Source organism: Humulus lupulus, chromosome 8, assembly GCF_963169125.1.
Source record: "Humulus lupulus chromosome 8, drHumLupu1.1, whole genome shotgun sequence".
NCBI lineage: Eukaryota > Viridiplantae > Streptophyta > Magnoliopsida > Rosales > Cannabaceae > Humulus > Humulus lupulus.
Genome location: NC_084800.1, coordinates 123,491,026 through 123,511,974, shown reverse-complemented (window position 1 = coordinate 123,511,974; position 20,949 = coordinate 123,491,026). Strand labels below are relative to the sequence as shown.

The following is a 20,949-nucleotide window of genomic DNA, read 5'->3' as shown; positions in this document are numbered from 1 at the left end:
TATATGTGTTATGATATGTATATATGCTATGATATTTTATGTTATGTGTTATGTATATATGTATGAATACGTTTTTAGTTGCTTGGGGCTTATAGTTGCTTAGATAGAAAACCCCAAGATTTTTATCATTATCGTAGTTTAGAGTTATGATTTACCCTACATGGATTAGTAGATTGAGGACCTAGATGGGTTATTATATACTATTTTGTGATCTCACCTACCTCAATTAGTAGACTGAGGACCTAGATGGTTTTAGTACATGCTATGGTAATGAGTTAATGGCCATTACATTGTAGTCCTATATGATATACGTTTTTACGTCATATGTTTTATGAAATAGTGTTATGATTTATGATATATGTTTTTAGTAGATTTTCCTTGCTGGGCATTAGGCTCATTCCTTTTATTTTAGATGGTGCAGGAAAATAAACTTGGAAGACAGAATGGATTCATGGCAGCTTGGCATGTGTATTAGGGATGGAGTGATTGAATGGACTGTTAGAAGATCGAGGATGAAGTTATTTTAAGTCTTTAATTTATGTATTTATTTTCCACATAGTTTTGGCCAATTAATCAAAGATTATGTTTTCTTTATGTTTTATGTATGAAACAATGGGATCTCGTACCGTATTTTGAATTTTTAATAAAATTTTAATATTTTATGTATGTATTCCAAAATAGTAGCTATGTCTTAGTAGTTTTTAATGGTCCTAGGTCTTAGAATTAGTCGGGTCATTACAACCACATCGACCTTGCATGGGTTGTATTAATTTGGCAATCGTTGTCCTGTACTAATTCTAACCACCTCTGTAGTCTCATATTTAGCTCTTTCTGGGTGAAGAAGTACTTCAGGTTCTTATGATCGGTGTATATCTCACACCTATCTCCATAATGGTGGTGCCTCTAAATTTTTAGTGCGAACACTACTGCTGCTAGTTGAAGATCATGAGTAGGGTATCTCTGCTCATAGTCCTTGAGCTGTCTCAAGGCATAGGCTATCAATTTCCTATTCTACATCAATACACACCCCAATAAATTCTTAGATGCATCACAATACACCACAAACTTCCCTCCCTCTAAGGGAACACAAAGGATCGTTGCAGAGATTAACTTATCTTTCATAGTATGAAAGCTTTCTTCAAACTTCTTAGTCCATATGAAATTTTGGTGTTTGCAAGTTAGGTTGGTCAAGGGTATGGAATTATTAGAGAAACCCTCGACAAACTTGCGATAGTAGCCCGCTAGCCCTAAGAAGCTTCGAACCTCTGAGGCATTTTTGGGTTGGGGCCAGTCTCTAATGGCCTCGATCTTTTCTTGGCCCACTGCTATTCTATTCGTGGACAATATATGCCCTAGGAAGGTCAATTTTTCAAACCAAAACTCACATTTAGAGAACTTAGCATAGATTTGGTGCTCTCATAGTCTATTGAGTGTTAACCTCAAGTGCTTCTCATGCTCCTCCATAGTCTTTGAGTAGAAAATGATATCTTCTATAGACACCACTACGAATTTTTCCAAATAGTCCTTAAACACTTTGTTCATCATTTCCATGAATACCTCTTGTGCATTGGTGAGTCCAAAAGACATCACTAAAACTGATAGTGCCTGTAGCGGGTTCTGAAAGCTGTTTTAGGAATATCTCCCTCCTTCACCTTTAGTTGATGGTACCCGGATCGCAGATCAATCTTTGAGAACACTGATGCCCCTTGCATATGGCCAAAGTGGTCATCTATCTAAGGCAAAGGATATTTTTTCTTAATTGTGACCTTATTGAGTTCTCGATAATCGATGCACATTCTCATACTTCCGTCTTTCTTTTTCACAAACAGAACTGGTGCTTCCCATGGTGAATGACTAGGTCGTATGAACCCCTTGTCCAATAATTCCTGTAGTTGAGTCTTGAGTTCTTTCACCTCTACAAGTTCCATTCAACAGGGTGCCTTGGATATCGGTGTTTTTTCTGGTGCAAGTTCGATCACAAATTTGATTTCTCTATCTGAAGGTAAACCTTGTAAGTTCTCAGGAAACACCTCCGGGAACTCACAAACAATGTGAACATTCTCAGTTTTAGCTTGGTCTCTCTAGACTTATCCACCACATTTGCCAAAAATGTTAAAAATCCCTGCTACATCATGTTCCAAGCTTCTAGCGCAAACATGATGAGTGTGCAGAATCTCGTCACTTCTCCCTTAAAAGAAAATACTTCCCCTTCCTCAGGTCTGAACTCTACTGTCTTTCTCCGACAGTCTATCGTTTTTCCATATTTTGCAAACTAGTCCATGCCAAGTATAACATCATAATCTGGTATGTCTAACTCTATGAGGTTTGATGGACACTCTCTACCCTCAACTACTATGGAAGCTGACTGTAACCACCTAGTTGACGACATAATGTCTCCTAATGGTAACATGGTACTATAACTACACTCAAATAGTTTACAAGGCAATCCCAGATTATCAAATACATTTATAGAAACATAAGAGTGAGTCCCTCTAGAATAGATGAGGACTCTACATGTCATACCAGAAATAGGAAGCTGACCTGTGACGCGGTGTTATTGTTGGCTGCTTCCTTTTGAATCAAAGCAAAGACTCTGGATGGCTATAGATTGCCATTATTGCCTTCCCCTACTCTCCACTGTGGGCAATCCTTCTTCAGATGGCCCACTTGACCGCACTTGTAACACTTGTTGGTGCCTGCTTGACAGTCTCCTACATGGCAACACGAACATTTGAGGCAATTGGGGAACTCAGTCTTCCAGTTCTGGTGGTTTCCATGATTATGATTGTTGTGATTACCATTGGGAGCTGTGACCTTGGGCCTTCAATCAGTGTCATTATTTTGACCCTATTGAGCCTTCCTCTTGTTACTCTCTTGTAAGGCTTCACTCTTATTATTCTTTCTCCTTGTAGCACCATCCTTCCATATATGGTTCTCCATGTACTTAGTGTCTAAAGCTTTGTCTAGAATCTCAACATATCTAACTAGCTCTGCACTGGACATTTTGACATCCGTAGCAATCATAGGCTTTAGTCCCCTTATGAATCTATGAAGTCGCATGGCCTCTGTTAGGACTGTCTCAGATGCAAGCCTTGCCAGTCTGTCAAACTTCTGGGCATACTCTATGACTGAAAGACTACCCTTTGTCAACATCACAAACTCATCAACTCTGGTTGCTAGCACAATAGCGTTCTAGTACTTTTTGCTAAAGAGTTGTACAAAGTAAGCCCAGGTCATGGTGTCTAAATTTTGTGTCTTTTTAACCACGTCCCACCAAATTCTAGCATCCATCTTTAGGATTGCTAATTATCTTATTGTCCTTGGTAATCCTTAGCTTGTACTAGTAGCTTTTATCTTGTTTCATCATGTCGCAACTCATTACTTGTCCTCTTTGTCGCATTGGTTCATAGCTTGTCGTTGTCCTCTATGTTAAAATCTGTTGTCATGGATTTACTCACCTCACACGTCCTTAGTCTCTATCCACTCCATCGAGGGTTTGTTGTTGTTTGCTACCAAATGTTGTGGCGTGTCCACTTTGTATGCTCCTTCGTTGAATACTCGTTAGAGGCTGCGCATATCTATCTAGTTAACAACATTACTTCGAAAGTAAACTCCCTAACCTATGTCTTTATTAACAATTGTGTCGTAAATCTTATGTGTCATTTGATCTTGATAGTGTCAAGTTATATTATCATCATCGTATTCCATTCTCCTCTTCACTTGAAACTTGATAGTGTCATAATTGCAATTTCCTATGACGCATCTCATCCATTTGATGCGTTCATTCACAGTAGACGTCTTTTGAAGAACTAATATTCCTTCATCTCTGTCATTTACCTCTTCTGTACGAACCCTTGAGATCCCATTGTTCTCTTCAAGAATTTTCTTTATAGAAGTCCTAATTACTAGATGTATAGTGTATACTTTGCAACCATGGTACTAACAACATTAAAGAAAGAAACGCAAAATTACTTGTATGGAGAAAATACTTACGACATGGTGAGGCAAGATTTTCAAGTCTTTAGCATGTATGCGGAGGGTCCTTGGAAACATGGACAACCGTCTCTGATTACATTTGTAAGAACACCCAAACTATTTACTTTGTAAAACGTCGCTAACCTCAAATTTATTTGAAAAATATCATTTAGAGAAAAGATTCAGTGGGGCCTTGCCAAAACATGCAATTTGGGCCAAATAGTTTAAAATAAAAATGTTGTGTCTTTATGCAGGCTTTGAAAATAAAATAAAATAATAAGTCTCACTGACGTAGTTAAAACATAAACCATAACATATAAGTTCATAAACTTTCTTGGCGCTCATCTTGATCGTTAATCGCTCATGGGACATCTCGTGTCATACATGCCTAGACTTCGGAACTCCCCATATCACACTGCTTGCCAAGAAGAAATCTTATTGCCTACTTGAAAGGGGAAAAGTAAGAGGATGAGTTAAAAGCCTTGTAAGGAATACAAAGAAAATACAACAATAAAAAAGAAACACAAATCAATCTACGTACATATCGTAAACTCATGGCATAGCATAATAAATTATAATCATATCATATTCATCTCATAATCATAAGACTTCATAAACATAAGCATAATCATAGATCACGTGATCATGACACCTCTATTGTCCATGTCACATCAAGAAGTAACCAGCAAAAGCATAAACAAGTACAACTTCCTATACGAGGTAAACAAGAACTCTAGTCCTCGAATAACCTCGGCACGTCCGCCTTATGAGTTACGTTATATCCTTAATTAGTAACTCTTTTGTTGTGTTGCGTTCAGCATGCTAACAACCTACTTCTTTTCATACAACATAAAAGCACACATACAACAACTCATATCATAACATAGAAGCTCATAGTTTTGATAACACATTAGCTTACCATAGCTCATACTTTTCATAACACAACAACTATTGCAACATATTAGTTCAAACTTTTCATAACATAATTCATAGAATATTCTAGTTAACTTCCTTACCTCAAGTCCAAGCAAAATATAAAGTGCGGGGTACATCACAATGAGCCTAAAATCATGATCAAACGTTTGTCTTAAATCATGTAAGATTACACATGCCCAACATACATACACCACGTGTGCATGGGCCATGCACACGTGGCATATGTTACACCACACTACAAACATTCAATAATGTCACATAAAATCATAATAGAAGAATGTCAATTCTACTAAATAATCCTTCATAGTAACAAAACATAAATCATACATTTGATTAATAGATGTACGCTTGAATGTAAAATTAAACTTGCATGTAACATGCATACGTGAGAGTGTTCTTAAAACTTACTTTGACGTTGGAAATATTTATCCCTTTATTTTCTTGTCCATTTAACAAAAATTTAGCAAACATAAAATAATTTGTCACTTTAATTATTACTACATTATTCATTTAAATCATACATATGCCATTCATAAATTTTATTACAAAAATTTAATTTACTAAAATAATTCATTGGCTTTAATTTGTATAAAATAATAATTTCATTTATTATTTAATGACAATTAAAAGAATGTGACAAAAATTTGTAGTTACTTATAATTATTAAATAAATTCTTTGACCACCTTTTAAAAAAATAATTTTACTTAATTATTTTGTAAATAAAAACCGCTTAAATATAAATGAGATAAATACATATTTAAAGTGTGGAAAAGTCACTTTTATCGTCTATAAAATCAAAGACTTACAATATTTGAGCATATACCTTATAATTTTAATTTAAAAGAAACTTTCTTTCAAGAAACTAAAAATTACAGCAACCATTTTATCACATTAGTTTCTTTTTAATATTTAAATTGATAATAAAAATATCTAGTTTCCTTCATAACATTAAATAAATAAAAAAACTACATGCACTTGATTGAAGAAAAATACTTAATTAACATGTGAAAATCGCCATTTTTGTTATCTTGGTTTTAAAATATGAATTTTAAGTCATGGTTTACTTTCTTACTAATAAATTCACAAATTACCGTGTTAGAAAAAATAAAATTCAGCAAACATAAATCCACCTAGAATGCTAACAAATACTTAGAATCTTTTACAATAATTCAATATTTATCTTAACATGTTTTTGTTTTACACTTTAGTGTAAAACCCTAAGTCTATTTCAACACACAAAGTCAACCCACATAGTATCCCTTTTAGTGTAAAATTTTCGTTTTATCATCACAACACCAAGATTGTTTATCTATAAGCCCGCATTCAAAATAACAATTAACCTTTTTAATATATTTTGAACAAAATCACATATCAATATTAAGCCAAAACTCAAATACCAATTCTTTAAAATCCATATGAACCCAAATCAAAATGCCTCCTCAAATAATTCTAACATGCTTCCTTAGAACAAGATAAAAAAAAAGATTCAACAACAACATAAAGGCCATTCCCCTAGTTGAATCCCATAGGCACTTGGAACCCCAAAACAAAATACAAGATCAAATAATCCTATCATGATTTCTAAGAAGACAATAACATCAAAATTACATTGAGGTCTTACTTCATAGATTTGAAATCTAAGGAAGCCCCTAGCCAATATTCATGCCCAAAAAAAATCAATATTCCATAAGCCATTAACAATAGATCAAATCATCAAAACAATACTAACAATATGCTATAGTCACATTGAAAGAACTTAGAACAAAAAAAAAAAAGGAATAAGGTTAGAGGTTTCATTACCTCCTTTGATAGGGATGAACAACTCAAAGCTAAATCCTCCTCTTGATACACCCCTAGGGATTTACAAAATCCACAACAAGAACGAAAAGAAACAACAAAATGCTCCTAGTTTCAAGAAGAAGAAGAAGAAGAAACTATAAATCACCGTGAATCAAAACTTACCCTACGAATTTCGAAATCCCTTTCTTCCTCTTCCTTTCACTCCTCTCTCTCCTCTGCAAGCTCTCTCTTTCTTTCTTTCCTTCTTTCCTTCTCTCTCTACCTCATGCACTCTCTTCTACCTCACTTTCTCTCTTTAGCCGACAACCACAAAGAGCATTCAAGCTCTTATCCTTCCTTTATATATCCCATAATTGTTAAACCCTAGAGCTATGAAAGAAAAGGAAAATTTGCTAGTTGTAATATTCCCTTTATTTCCAATAAATCAATTAATAATTGTAGTCAGCCAATCAAACCCCTTTGACAATTGACAGCACACCAACTCCTCTCTTTCCTTCCTTGGCACACCACACGAATAAGGAATTGTCTAATTTTCGTAGTTCTAGGGTCCTACCATTTTAGACACTATTTTGACCCTTATTTGTTGCGTTTTAGGGAAAGCTCTATTTCACTAAAAGTTGTTGATAATTAATTAAATTTCTAATGGTAATAAGGTTTTTTAAATTGGAAATCAAAAACTCAAGTTATGACTGTTTTACTGAGGCTGGGTCCAGGGTTACGGGAACTCAAAAAGTGGCAACTCTCTTCTTACCATTTGTTTCTCATTTCTTACTTGTGTTAACACAAGCCTTCTAGAGTCTTCCCTCTTTATTTCTCCTATTATTTTTCTTTCTTAATTAAATAAAAAATAATTAATAAATAAAAGAATAATCTAGAATAATGCATGTGAAAAACTATTGCATGCTCACCATTCAATCATGCACATGCACACAAACAAATGCTATGGTGCATTTCTACTAACCATGCACCATAGTGCACACAACCAAAACTCAAGAACTAAAAAAATGATAAAATTAAATAAATAAATCAATTAACAAATTAAATCACACAATTTCTACTGAGCAATTTCAAATACAATTAACACTTAACAATTATAAATTCAAAATAAAGAACACAAATTATTCTTGTGGTGTTGATCATAGGAATTTCATACGTGCATAAAGCAGAGGGATGGGGGAGACCTATGGCACTGGGTGTACGCTCGATGTATATTTTTTTAAAAAGGGTTTGACTATGTTATATTTATCATGTGAATTTTTAAGTTTTATGATGCTCATATCTTTATTATTTCATAATTTGTACAAGTTGTTGCATTATTATTATTTCCATCTGGAGCATGGTAGCACCAAGGGCAGTGGGCAATCACTATGGTGGTATTTTGTTTACATGATGGACGTTATAGTATAGGACACCATGTTGATATGCTAATGTGTATAATGATTCACACATTGCATAAATGTATGATAACATAGTTGGTATTGTATTATTATGTTGATTAAGCTTGTTGGAGTTGTACAGTAATGTGGTTGACATTGTGGTTTGTTTTGTTTTGTTTGTTATTTTGGGTTTGAGGTTGTGTCTTTTACAACTCTTCTTGTTGCGTGTTAGTTACCGGGTACTCTATGTTACAAGTTTGGGAAAGTGTTTGACTTTCAATAATGAATTGAAGGGCTATAGTGGAGGGTGTACATGTTAGGATTAGGACTGAACATTTTCTCGCAAAACCCGACTAACTCGACCGACCCGAGCCCACAAAACCCAGTTTTAGCTCAAATCTGAAAATTTTAGGTGCACCCAAACCAATCCGCACACATTCGAATTTGGGTTCGGCTTTACAATTTTGGTGATGTGCAAGTTTGGGTTTAACTTGAAACCAAAAGGTAATTCGAAAAAAAAGGCCCATAATTTTGTTCTATTTTCTCTAACCTAAGTGACTCAGTTGAACCCTCTCTCTTTCTCTCATAACCTTCTCTTCCCCGACCCCAACCCCAGCGACAGTGTCCAGCCACCGTCCATATGCCCAGCCGCCCCTATGGCCTGAGCCAAACCCTTAGCCTCGGCCCCTCTCCACTCTCTGTCTATCACTCTCAAACTATGAGGCACCCCTCCGTCCCTCTCCTCTCTCACTCTCACACCCAGCTCTCTTCTTGTCTCTCACCTCTGGCTCTCTCTGTCTCTCACTTTCAGGCAAGTCAGACTCGAATAGCACCACCACCTCTATCAGCAACGACTCCGGCTCGGATTCAGGCAAGTATATACACTCTTAAACTAATATTAAATTTACATATATTATTGTTTTATATAGGAGTGATGATTAATAGATTATGTTATGGTTTTGAATTTTTTTGTGTGTAAATAATATAGAACATATGCAACCATTATGTTCAAATCAAATATACATATGAATATTATTATTTGTGTGTTTAAATAAAATGCAACGACTATAATAGATCCTATTTTTTTGTTTTGGATTTATATTATCTATTTAATTATTTTGTATGTATATATAATATATATATATATTTCTGAGGCCATATGCTAAAAAACTTATGTTTATTTTTGTGAATCTACAAGTTGGTGGTGAGTTTGAGAAGAAGGTGAATGCCTAGTGGTCGATAAATTTGATGATGTCACGACTCGCTTCTACTCAAAAGCTTGAGGTAAATTTTAATCTATTATCTTACTTTTAGTGGATTCTAGGCTTGTGTGTGAATGTGTGCTGCTCAATTGTAGCGGATTTTAGGCTTGTGTGTGAATGTGTGCTACTCAGTTGTAGTGGATTCTAGGCTTATGTGTGAATGTGTGCTGCTCAGTTGTAGTAGATTCTACGCTTATGTGAGAATGTATGCTTCTCAGTTGTAGTGGATTCTAGGATTGTGTGTGAATGTGTGCTGCCCAGTTGTAGTTGATTATACGCTTGTGTGCTATTCTTTTGATTAGATTTAGTTATGTATTTTTGTTAACTTATTTGTATTAGGTCATGGATATTGAGGAATTCGATGAAACTCATGCAGAAGAGAATCAAGATCAACCTCCTCCTCCCACTGATAACCCCACAAATAAAGGTCAACTTATGGGTAGAAGGAAGAGGGGTAAACCTTCCTCTAGTACTAAGCCTCCCTTCCCTACGAAAAAGGCAAAAGGGTCTACCATTTAGGAACATTTCACCAAGGAAGACCCCCCTCCTCCCCCACCCCCATCAACAACCTATCGTTTGGAAGAGCCTCCTCCACCTAAGTGTATGTGTAACTATTGTGGATCTAGTTTTTTTTTTTTTTTTTTGTGAAACGAGAAAAGATGGGACAAGTCATCTATGGAACCATTTTAGGAACGTTTGTGAGCTTAGTCCATGGAAGATAGATGACCAAAAACATAAGATTTTATGTTATGAATATATTAAGGGAGGAAAGGATGGGAAAACAAGCTTAGTAGCATTGTCTTATAACAAAGAAGCTTGTAGGATAACCCTTACACAATATATTGTGTTGGATGAGTTACCATTTAGACATGGTGAGGGCGAGGACTTCACAAAAAATTTGTGAAAACTCTTCAACCTAGGTTTGTGATCCCTTCTCAAATGACCGTTGCTAGAGATATTTTGAAGTTAAATGAAGAAGATAAGGTGACATTGAAAAAGGTTTTGAGCAATGAGATGCTATCTATTACTACAGTCACATGGACTTCCATCCAAAATATGAATTACATGGTCATCACAACTCATTGAATTGATAATAATTGGGCATACCAAAACAAAATTATTACCTTTTGCCAAGTGATAGATCATAAATGGGAAACTATTGGCAATGAGATTGAGCGATGTCTGAATGATTAGGGTATATATAAGTTGTTTACCATTATGGTAGACAACGCTTTCTCTAATGATGTTACCATTAGGTACTTGAAGAGGAAGTTCAGAGAGAAAGAGAAATGACTTATTTTGGAAGGAAAGTTCTTATATATGAGGTTTTATGCTCATATAGTAAACTTAATTGTGAGCGAAGGATTGAAGGAAAAACATGAGACTAGTGTAGCAATTAGAAATGTTGTGAGATATGTTAGGTCTTCCCCTTCTAGGCTTATAACGTTTAAGGAATGTGTGAAAGGGGAAGGGATCGAATGCAAGGTACTTCTCTGTTTAGATGTCCCAACAAGGTGGAACCACTACTACAATTTGGACATCGACCATGAGAGGTCGGTTCCGCTTAAACCGACTTAACACATGTTCATAAGTCAGTTTATACATAACTGACTTATCATGCATGTCATAGGTAAGCATGGGACGTCGGTTGCGCGGGAACCGACCTCTCATGCTTGTAGAAGACATAATAGGTCAGCTCATGCAAAACTGACCTACCATGTTGTCATGGTAGGTCAGTTCTGTGTGGACCGACCTACCATGTCCTACCTTGCTGACATGGTAGGTCGCTACTATGTGAACCGACTTATCATCTCACATTATAAGAATTTTAAAATATATTAATTTATTTAAACTATAAATATATATATATATATCTATATGTAAGCTATTAGTGTATGAAATTATTGTAAGAAATTTATATTTATTAATATTACATTATAATGTTTTGAAGTATAACAAAATAAATGAATTAAATTAATATATTTTAAAATTTAAATAATGTAAAAATAAATTAGAGTTTCTTTAACAATATATTTGTGTAATGACACATAATCAAACTATAATGTCCTTTAAAAAATTATTTAAGACACTATTATTTTATAAAAAAATTATTTATTTATTTTAAATTGTCAATATTATTTAATTAAAATATTTTATATTTATAAAATATAATTATAATTTAATATTAACAAATATAAATTTTACATTATTTGAATTTTAAATATATTAATTTATTTAAACAATACTGTTTATCGAGTTTTTCGGAAACTTTAATAATAGAAGATTAGAGAGCTTAGAAGAAAGGGTTTGAGGAATAAAGACAAGGTTTTTATGTGGTTGGGACGTTAATGAGCCTTAGTCCATGAGGCAGTTGTATTAGAGCTTAGAGAACCTTTAACAATGGAGTTTTCTACAAGTTTGAGCAGAGTAACTGCTTACAATCAAAATCTCGAATCCCCTCCTCAGTGCACCACTATTCGTATGCACTGGGTTCGGGCCGGGCTGACCCGGGCCCAATAAGGGTGTAAATACCATCAACTTCTCTGATGGGAGCCCAATACAAAGGATTAAAATACGAAATGTATAATAACTAAAGCCCATTGGCAAACCCAAACAATATCTTATTCTAAGACATGCGACAAACTGGAGTTACAGTCTGGGTATTCTGGGCTGCGAGGGAGATTCGGGGGACAAGATTGGTCAGATTAGTGGCGGCGCAGGTCTGAACCAACGGCGTACAGTCCCGAGGTAGCCTCTTCTATAGGTTAAGCGTGGGGACAACCCCCACGCTTCATGGGACGATGTCAGTATCCTAGACACTTTATCTCGCCGAACTCGGACAACCGACTCGAGTTTGTTTACCAACGTCCCCCTCCGTTCACCAAGGTCCCGGACCATTTACCAGGATCTCAGACTGTTTACCAGGGTGCAGGTTTATCCACAGCGATCCCGGCTCCTAGTTCAGCTTTGGGAGCCGCTATCTCCTTTGCCGCGCCTCGGGGGATGCTGGGGGAGCGGTCCCGGGTTCGTACTGCTTGCCCGGCGATTGTGCCGGTCTGCACTCTAGAAACCCTTTGGGCCTTGCCTAGACTTGGGCCGCCAACATCCATTTTCCTCTCGTCAAAGGGGCCCGAACTAGGCCTTAACTCCAAATTGGGTGGCCCATGGGCTTAGATGTGGATCTGGACACCCGGAGCGAAACGGGGATAATAATTACCCCCCAAGCCTTCATCTGGGCTCGCGCGGTGGAGGCTTGTCTCCCTCCCGGACTATCTCGGCACTTCCCAGTTCGCTTCCAAGGCAACGAGTCCGCGGGTGAGGGTTAGTGTGCTGAACCATCATGGAATTAAAACCTCCTACAATGCCCTGGACCGAATGCAAAGGGCCCGGACCGTTTACCAAGATCCGGGTTCGTTTACCAGAGCCTCGGTTTGTTTCGAAGGGTGCACGTGTCCCCTTGCGATTGGCGCATTGATGGCAGTCGATCTTGAAAGGTTAGCAAACACCCTATTGATTACTGTACTGGGGGTTAGCGTGTCTGCTCGGTCTACGAAGCATCCCATCCGCATGAGTGTTCCCATTATTACCTCTTTGACAAGTTGGATCGTTGGATGGGGTGACCTTTGAGGTGCTCTTTTTCTGGGCTGTTGTATCGGGGCAGCGCAGATCATGCCTTGGGGGTACCGTGATCCAGTACTCGAGTATATCCATTAATGTCCCTACACGATCCAGGACCGTCCGATAGGGGGGATCGTGCCTAGTCATTTGATCAAAACAACCTTCTGGCTCTTATAAATAGCCTCAGGTTTTCATTTGAAATCTTTACATTCTCAGAAAAGAAAAACAATTAAAGGATCTTTTATGACCGAGCTTGCCAACGACATTTTCCATCCTCTTCGCCGTCGCCTGTTCCCAATGCGCCCGGTGTCCACACCTTTGCCTAAGCAGACGACAACGACCTGCCCCATAGATGAGCTTTTGCGCCGCCTTCACCTGTTTAAAGCTGTGATTTTACCGTCGCTGCCACCAGAAACCCACCATTCTTCACGACCAGCCTTTTATCGTAAGTTTTCCTGACTTTCGCTTTTAATTTCCTACGTTTTCCATATCGCCACATTTATCTGTTTAGGCTGTTAAATTTCCCTGCATTTAGATTGGCTTTGGGTGCCTTAGAGTAGGTTAGGAAAAGATAACTAGTCCGGACTGTCTCGGGTCTCTTCAGGCTCGGGTGGTTCCCGGAAAAGTTGCAATGGGTTGGCTTAGGAGAACAGCCAGATCCTTTCCTTTTCTTTTTTGTTCCCAATCAAGGTTCCGCGGCTTCAAAGTGATCCCGGACCTGATCCGGAGGGACTCCTACAAGCAGTTCGTAGGAGAGCCCCCGTACCTTAACCGACCTTCTTGGGTTTTGGTGCTGACTGCTTGGTTGTTTGTTTTGTTCTATTTTGCTCCCAGATCATCAGCCATGACCTCAGGCGTCACCCTTCATTCGAAAGAACAAGTTAATGCGGCCCCTATCACTCTATCTAGGTCAAAGACTCCGAGAGGCAGCAGGTGGGAGATGGATGTGGTGCAGAACCTGTTCCGCAACTACCGGATGTTGTACGCCCTGGAGAGGCATTTGGGCGTGGAGTCGAATCCCAAACTATTCTATAACTGCTTGGCCAGAATAGAGGAGAAGGCTCATACCAGCGTGGGCTAGTTCGGGGCCTGGAGCGTAGGCCACATTAGTGCAGGAGCAACTCTGCCGCTCCACGCACTACAAGAAAAAACAGTATTCATAACACTTAAAAAGTGCTATCTGGGACTATTGATAGCACTTCTGAAAATGCTAACGTAGCCCATGTTATTAAAAGTCCAGTCTTTCTATAACATTTTTTGAATGTTATGTTCGGTGTTATCTTAAACTATTCAATAACACATTTTTAGGTGCTATAATATTCAAATAATAACATTTAGATAGAGTTTTTGATTATAAATTTGAAGTTTAATCTTGTACTTTTTTCATAACACTTTTCAACTGTTACATTTGATTATTTTGATAACATTTTTAGTTTGTTATATTATATAAACCATAACGATTTTTTACGCTTATAATATGTTTTTAAATCATAACATATAGTAATAAAATTTTAAATTTTATTTTGATAAGTATACTTATATGGTTTTTTTTTAATTAAAAGATTTTCATTATTGTATTTTGATAAAAAAATTCAAAATTAATCATAAAATGTAATTCTCAATAGATTGATAAACCATAAGTATTACATTAAACAATAACTAATTCAAACCATGAATGTGTCTACTTCATGAGATCTTAGTTCTAACTTAAGTTTGAAAGCATAACATAATAAAGTTTTATAATCTTAGAACATTTTTTACTTTAAAAATGAAAAACAGAATCATTACAAGATACACAAAAATAAATCATGCATGAAACTTGCTCCATCCTTCAATTCATCATCCAACCAAGTACTTGCTACTGAAGTTGTTTGTTGCCATCTGAAGCTCTCTAAATTGAAATCTCCTCAGGTTTCCAAGGCAAACCTCCTCATGATATTGCTCTGAAATTTTTTAAAGCCTACAACTGTTAATCTCTTCTTATTGTCAAACAATTTAACTCTGCAATGAAACATATATGAAAAGAAAAAAGCAATGAAACTCAACACTACTTAAGTAATGTTAGATTAAACAAAAATATGTACAGTATAAACCATAACAAAGCAGCTTTGCAAGATATGAAACATATATAAAAGTCATGTTCATTAGTGTAAATCATATTATAGAATATGCATAAATAAAATATGTAAAAGGCTCAGCATAGTTTAACTTCCAACAAAAAACAACAAAAAACAATGAGCAATTAGTTTAACTTAAACATTAAATAAGGAGAAAAAGGCTCAAAAATTCCCTGACCACATAATAGAGTTTCTAAACATGTGCAAACAATGTCCACCAGGGCAGCGAGGGTAGATGTTTCCAAGAAAAAAAAGAACAAACCTGATGAAATGCATCCAATACAGTCACCAGGTCTGGATGAAAAGAATGGGCTTAACTTCCACAAGTGCTCTGTATGACAAAAGACGCCGAGGGCATATGAATATAAATTTAACCAAATTTCAGGAGACACATTTAGTGAAAATGTAGAAAAGTTAGTTTACATATAGATAAACTACATATATACCTTTTTGGCAGATCAGGGGCTAGGATATACAGAAAAATGGGATCAACAGCTTCAAATATGCTCGATTTGTTGAAATGGGAAGGCCTTATTTGCTTAAGGAATACATCTAGCTTATCTTGAATCTGATGTCTCTCAGATGAGGGAATACGTGCTGAACAGTAAATGACAAATACAATAGTTGAAGTAGATATTGAACCATTAAAACATTTTGCCACAGCTTCACTGTTTTCTAATGCCTTTTCCAACTCAGCAGTGACGCCCCCCTCACATAAGATCATTGTGGGAGGATCAAGCCCTAATTGCCCGGCCATATGAAGTATATTCTTGTGCAGTGTTGCCTATCAACAAACAAAAACATGAAATCAGAGCAAGAAAAGAAATTCTCTAGAATTAAATAATTGACCAAACAAGAATAATGCACCTTGCTTATCCCAATTATCAATTCAGTAACAAGGATCATGCAGCTTTGCACCTGGCTATATGGTCCAATACAATTGGGAGCCCAAGAGGAAATACTTTGTACATGTAGAACTCTTTTGGTATGGTCATTTGCCACTAAAACTTCCACGTATGCATTACCCAACCCCTCTTCCAGTAAAGGCAGTTCAATTGTACTGCGCGATGGGACACCAAAACGGCATTTCTCCTGTTTGATAAATCTCACATATGTTTCATTTGCTGTTGCAAATTCCTTCATATCAGCAATATAGAGATGAATATAGAGGACATTTTCCCATCCAAAACCATATTCCGCAAGTTTCAATTCCATTTTCCTTAGCACAGCTGTCAACTCTTCTTGTACGCCTACCAAAATATTCAGAAAACATAAAATGATTATGTTGCAGACTAGAAGCACTGACCATAAGGAATGAACAAGAGGGAAACACAGAAGCTTGCAGATCTGTGTGCTACAAACTAATTATCCTTTGATTACCTGCTGAAGATTTGCTTGAATGTTCCAACCAGCAACAAATGGAAAACGTATCACCTTTCTGTGTTCTCGAAATGTGAAGCTTATTTTCTGCAATAGTGATCGAGTCAAGGACTTCAATAGCAGACTGGAATGCAGCGTCACATACTTGTGAGATGTCTCCCTCCACTTCAAAGACAGTACCCTTATTCTCCAGACAGATCTCGTGGGTTTCACCATTGCCAGGCAAAGAACAATGCAATTTCTTATGTTCCAAATGAAAAGCTAAGGTATGAAGGACCGCAGCTGGAGCAATAGAATCTGAAGAGTGCAGAATAACTTGAGAGTCATCAAGCATAATCCGAGCATTCTGTAACCACAAAATTAAATAAATAAAATAGAGCCAAAAATGGAAATACAATCACCATAAACCTTGTAACGGTGACACCATAACAAGTGTATATTTTATCAAAATATAAATAATCTGAAAACATTTCCTCTAGTAGCAGAGATCATTACCTAAACCAGATAATTACACAAACAAAAAATTTATAAATATATGATGCTAAGTTACTAACTGCACACTCATGGTCATCATGAAGACAACAAGCCTCTTAAGAAAGCAGGAAATTATAAAATATCCACAGGCAAAAGGAAAGGAAGAAACTCACAACAAAGAGAGGGCAATCAAGTGTTTATGTTTCATATTCCCCTCCTTCACCACAAACATTAATTCCATACAACCTGCCAAGGATGATAGTTAACCATCAATTTACAATGATAAACTTAAAATAATATAAGGGAAAAAAATAGCATACCCCTTCAACTTATGCAGATAGGGACTCAGGGAAGCTAAATCTTTGCCCAAGTGCTTTGCAGGGTCCAACCCCATTGCAGCGACCTATAACAGGAGAAAAAATACTGTTCAATAGAAGGTAGAACTCTTTCCAAAATATAACAAGAAAAGGCATGACTAAATAACAAGTGAAATTAAAAATTATACCTTTACGGTAATAGCCAATATCCCACTTATTATCTGATTATAGTAGAAAAGAAAACCATTGTATGAGATGTACGAATCTTCAATGTTAAATGAACAAATTCACATACCAAAATACCAATTACCATTTCCTGAAGGAGCAATGACTGATCTTGTTTCCACAAATATGCCAGAGAAACAAGCCCTAACCTTGAACACACACTTTCCACCCGCAGCCTCTGTAATCGGATGCAATGGCACCAGAAGATACAACACCAATAGAAGGAATCTGCTTTTTCACTTCATTTAACAAAATGAACATATCTTCAACTTCATCACCTGGAGTTGTTGTGTAGCTAAGCTTCTCATGCCTGAAATATCCACAAAATTCATTGGAAACTAAAAAGTAAGCTTTACATGCACCCTTCTATCACAGGACACAAAAAATTCTTTAAGAAGACCAAACCGCCTAATAAAAAAGACACTACTGTAAGCTCTTGTGATGTAGTAAAGATCCTTTTTTTAAGTACAAAGATCTCATCAAGATAACTTCATTCAAAAAGCTGTAGCTTTCAAAAAAAATAAAAGATTTCTCCTAACCCTTCTACTTCTGAAATCTGATCATGAAGCTAGTCATACTGTTACTGTTCCCCATATCACTTTATGAAAATATGAAGAAAACGTTGTAACTTGCCAAAATATCAGATACAGGTTTTACCAAAAGTTTCTGCATAAAGGCTTGCCTTGTGGATCCTTGTATTCTCCTTCTGAATAGGGGTAGTCCCATGCATTCAGCATAGCTAACGATTATCTGGTGCCCAACCTGATCAAAGCAATCAATAGTCCAATCCAAACAGCTAATTAAGATACATTTTCAGGGACTTGAAGCTCATATTTCATCATTAAATAAAGTTATGGGGCATTCATTTAAAAAAATAAAAAACTTACAGTTTGGTACATGTAGCTATCGAGCTCGTCAACTGAATCATCAACTGGCATCAAGTTCGCCAATGCCACAACCTACCCAATGGCAACATGATTAAGTGAAAAATCGGTACTCTTTCAGTTTAACCCAACCCAACATTAGTGGATATAACACAAACCCAATTCATCAAATTCCATAACAATAACTAGCATTAGATTATTCAGTTGGGCAGTTGAGTTCATGAAGATGATAAAAATGAATTTAACCAAAACAAAAAAAGAAACTCAAAAAACTAATAACGGATTTTCGAGAGAGCCAAATAGAGAAAAGTGAAAGGACCTGGTGACCGTATTGGATGCATTTCATCATGGCGTAGAAAAATGAAAAATCCAAACTTTCACTGAATTTACATCCCTAAATTTCCTCCTTCAACCCTCTTTATAATGAAAATCCCATAAATCTTGCTTTTCCCTTTCGTCCTTAAAATCACGTTTCGAACAGATCATAAGGAATAACAAAAGTAGAAATTGATTTTGCTAAGTCCATAATTCCATTCAAGCAACACAAAAAATAAAAAAAATTCTTGAAATAGATACTTACAAAAATACTGCTGAATATAGATAATAGATAACAAAGAAAAAAGATACCCTGGAAGAAACCGGAGCAGGCTTCTCGGACTCAAGCTTTGTCTGCGGTGTCTCTTCGGCCTCTTCTGGGGGTTCCATTGTCGCCGTTTTCGAAGTGGTGGAGGCTACGGAGTCAGTATATATATATAAATATGATATAGATACATAGCAACGTAAGGGAGAAATCGCCAAAAATCTGAAACTAAAAGTGTAGAAACTTACCCATCCAAAGAAGATGTCGAAAGTTGGGCAAATTTTAGGGAATATAACATCTTTAGTTTCGGTTGTGAGGTTTTGAAGAGGAAAGAGGGAAATAAAAAACCCTAATTTCTGAGAGGAGCACACATTCAGAATTGAAGAGAGAAAGAGGGAAAGGGGAAAGAGGTTCAGATGGAATGAAGGGGTTCTTTCCATATGCAGGAGACTCTTGGGTTCTTACTTCCAACAAGAGAGATGCCGTGATGGAGAATCGCATGAGGGAGAAGAGATTCGATGGAGTGAGTGTGAAAGAGAGGGCAGAGGAGGCAAATGGGATAGATAGATTTTCATTAGGCGGCAAATGAAATAGTTGGCGCCTAAATTGTCTCTGAAAAAAAAAAGCGTGTGTTCCCATTAATAACGCTTTGTAATATATGTCATTTTTTACCGTAATATATAGTCAAAATTGTTGTAGTGACGACTATTTTGTGCAATTCCTCAAATTTGTGGGGATTGCACTGTTCCAACTCCTGCCTCAAGCATACTGGTGGCTCGTGGGATGGCGCGTCTTTTGCATCGCGAAGCAGATCCCGGATCCGACCCCGGTAGAGGTTCTGTATTTCTACAAGTTGGAGTCGCAGGTCAATGTCAAGGACAAGACCCTAGACGGCTTCTACAGGCTAAAACCATGGGGCAACTACGCTGCTCGTACCAGCACCTGGAAGCATCCCCCGGACATCAGGCATTACTGGTTCATGACGTCTAGGTTTCTCATAGAAAAGAACCCCACGCTAATGTTGGACTTCCAGCGAGTGGGTAAGTGGTTTCCCGTTCCCTGGTTTCCTTTTTGTTGTCGCTTTTTATTCCTCATTCTCAACTCATTGCCTTGGGTGGCAGGAGTCTATGCCCAGACTCCCCTCACCCAGTTCATCCTGGACCGGAAGAGGCTCTACTCCGAGCTAAGCGCGGAGGATTTAGACGTAGGGGGCTACATCAACACCAACAACCTCCGAGTGGTCGGGATGCTAACGGCCGACCAAACGATCAAGACCCCAAGCCTCCGGGATACAATGTGAGAAAGACCCCGCATTGAGGGAGGCGCTGGTCCTTGAGCACATCAGGGCTGTAGAGGACGCAGTTCGAGCAGACGCGGCCGAAAGGAAATGGGACCAGGCTCAGCAGAGGGAGAGCGCCACCTCCGAGGAGCTGGAAGCCCTCTTTGACGAGGCCCAATCGAACATGGGGACCCTCGGTACTAGTGTATCAGGGCAAGATAATTCGCCTTTGCTTTTGACTTATGCTCCCCGAGTTAGGGACTTAGTTAGGGATAGACTAGTTTATCGGGGCCCCCTGTTCAGGGCTGATGGGGAGATGAGGCCTTCGTCTCCCATCACTGTCGATTCAGAAACTCTCATCTACTCGTCCGAGTTCCTTCAGTATGGGAACTTCCTATACCCAGATGACATGGGAGGTCGAATCCATTCTTTCACCTTAGGAGAATTGAGTGAGTCCGAGGTCAAGACAAGGGTTCCTCCCAGATTACTTTTAGTTTTGTTATTACTCATTCGCATTGACTTGTTTATTTTGCTAATCCCTTTTTGTTTGTGTTTATTCCCGAGGATTCCGACATGTCAACCCCGTGGACAAAATGAAGCAGGCCCTCGAGGTCCGGGCTGCCAAGGCGAGGGCTATGGCCAAAAAAGCTACTAGAGGCGTGCCTAAGCCGAAGCCGGTGCAGGAGTCTCATTCTGTTGGGGAGGCTTTAGCCGTAGTTCCGATC

The 20,949-nt window shown here is 37.5% G+C and overlaps 1 pseudogene; it reads right to left on the bottom strand.

Annotated features, from left to right (window-relative positions):
• Positions 1-14,801: 14,801 nt before the first annotated feature.
• LOC133796009 (diphthine--ammonia ligase-like) lies at positions 14,802-19,070 on the bottom strand (annotated as a pseudogene).
• Positions 19,071-20,949: the final 1,879 nt, after the last annotated feature.